Source organism: Corylus avellana, chromosome ca8, assembly GCF_901000735.1.
Source record: "Corylus avellana chromosome ca8, CavTom2PMs-1.0".
Lineage (NCBI taxonomy): Eukaryota > Viridiplantae > Streptophyta > Magnoliopsida > Fagales > Betulaceae > Corylus > Corylus avellana.
The window spans coordinates 8,016,022-8,018,802 of NC_081548.1; the positions used below are offsets into that span (position 1 = coordinate 8,016,022).

General features: G+C 32.0%; 1 pseudogene; it reads left to right on the plus strand.

The window, feature by feature from the left end:
• Positions 1-2,781, plus strand: part of LOC132190826 (EG45-like domain containing protein) — a 34,474-nt pseudogene that overhangs the window by 16,832 nt on the left and 14,861 nt on the right.

Sequence of the window (2,781 nt, forward strand, 5' to 3'; positions counted from 1 at the left end):
GCACCACGACTTGAGGCTCACAATTGTCTTCCCTGACCACTTCGTGCATGCCGAATAAGTCACGCAACATTGCGTGCATGTCTCCACCCTGATTTGCGGTTGCACCCGCATCTGAGGCCGGGCGATTCGAATTAGATCCTGTATCAGGACCCTGTACATGCTTCTCACCGTGATAGTATCATAGTGTATATTCCGGCATCATTCCTTTTCCCCCTGTCAAGTGGTCGAATACGAAATCTAGCTGGTGGCGCCGGTAATTTCGACAAATCTTGCAAGGGCAATTGATTTTTCCATCAGGGGTTCTACAGTTACTAACTGCAAACTCCACAAACAGTCTACACCCGTCTCTGTATTTCCTCGTACCCCTAGACTTTATCATCCAACTCTTGTCCATTTTTCGCTACATACATAAATTACGAATCAATATATAAGACTTAAAAAATATATACCTTATTTCAAGAACATGCATATATATAAACCTAAATATTTCAACCACGTAAAAAATATAAACCTATATATACATTATCATATAGGTTTAAATTTTTTATGTCCAAATATAATGCATATTCCTGCGAGTATATATATATGTATTTGTTATTTATGGGGATCCTAAAATAAAACAATAACTAGGTTAGTTATTTAATTAATATTCATATCCATGAATTATGAATTTGTTAGAAAAATTAAGGGGATAGTACCAAAGTGTGTATTCATTTGGAGTCTCTCTAAGTTTCACAATGTTTGCACTTTTGCCATTCAAAAGTGCAAACTTCGTGATAATGTATAGGTATTAATATATACCTAGTTTCAAGCACATGCATATATATAAACCTAAATATTTCAACCACACAAAAAATATATACCTATACATTATCATATAGGTTTAAATTTGTTATGTCCAAATATAATGAATATTAATGCGAGTATATATATATATATATCTGTGTGTGTGTGTGTGTGCATTTGTTATATATGATCGAGGACCCTAAAATAAAACAATAACTAGGTTAGTTATTTAATTAATATTCATATCCAATATTCATGGATATGAATTTGTTATAAATATAAGGGGATAGTACCAAAGTGTGTATTCATTTGGAGTCTCTCTAAGTTTCACAATATTTGCACTTTTGCCATTCAAAAGTGCAAACTTCGTGATAATGTATAGGTATTAATATATGCCTAGTATCAAGCACATGCATATATATAAACATAAATATTTCAACCACACAAAAAATATAAACCTATACATTATCATCATATAGGTTTAAATTTGTTATGTCCAAATATAATGAATATTAATGCGAGTATATATATATATATATATATGTGTGTGTGTGTGTGCGCATTTGTTATATATGATCGAGGACCCTAAAATAAAACAATAACTAGGTTAGTTATTTAATTAATATTCATATCCAATATTCATTAATATGAATTTGTTATAAATATAAGGGGATAGTACCAAAGTGTGTATTCATTTGGAGTCTCTCTAAGTTTCACAATGTTTGCACTTTTGCCATTCAAAAGTGCAAACTTCGTGATAATGTATAGGTATTAATATATACCTAGTATTAAGCACATGCATATATATAAACATAAATATTTCAACCACACAAAAAATATAAATCTATACATTATCATCATATAGGTTTAAATTTGTTATGTCCAAATATAATGAATATTAATGCGAGTATATATATATATGTGTGTGTGTGTGTGTGTGTGTGCATTTGTTATATATGATCGAGGACCCTAAAATAATTAAATAACTAGGTTAGTTATTTAATTAATATTCATATCCAATATTCATGGATATGAATTTGTTATAAATATAAGGGGATAGTACCAAAATGTATATTCATGTGGAGTCTCTAAGTTTCACAATGTTTGCACTTTTGCCAACTTTTTTTCCAATTAAATCCATGGAATTCGAATTGAATCCTCGCTACCATGAGAATGTATAACTTACAAATTAATAAGAGATTTAATGTACGTTTCAATATTAAGACTCATTCAATTTAAGTATTAATTAAACAAAGTCTGAAATTAAATCTCTATAATTATCACCACGTACTTAATTAGAATGTCAAATGATTAAAATTGAAATAATGTTGTATAAATTATTTACTAATTAATAAGCCAACCTTTTTCAGCTAAGCAAACAAAAAATAAAAAAAAATAAAACAAGAAGCCACATTTAAAAAACTATTATATTATGAAATAAAAACCTAGCTACCATGAGAAACATCGATCATCTTGCATGCATGTTCATATACAACGAACGAATGTACAATAAGTAAATAATATATATAAAAAAAAATAAACAAACACCTCCACCAATTAATACATACTCACAAATACTCAATCCAATGTATTAACCAAACATCATATGTACGGATTCATGACAAAATAAAACATAAATTTGATAAAACAACACAATATATATATATATACCTGCAGGAGAGCTGGAGTTGATTGACGGAGAAGTTTCGGCCGGCGAACCGCCGAAGACGACAACGGCAAAGTGATGGAGCTGGCCAGAGATGGGGAGTGAGCTGGAGAGAGCTAGAGAACTTGCTAGCTAGCTGAGAGATAGAGCTGGTAGAGAGAGCTGAGAGAGAGTGAGCGCGCGGGAGAGGGAGCTGTGGGCGCCGGAGGAGCTAGCTAGAGAAGAATAAAAAGAAAAAACCAGGGGGGAGGGAAGAAGAAAGGGCCAGGCGGGAGAGCTAGAGGGAAAAAAAAAATGGGAGAAATACCAAAAACAAGGCATGGGGGCGA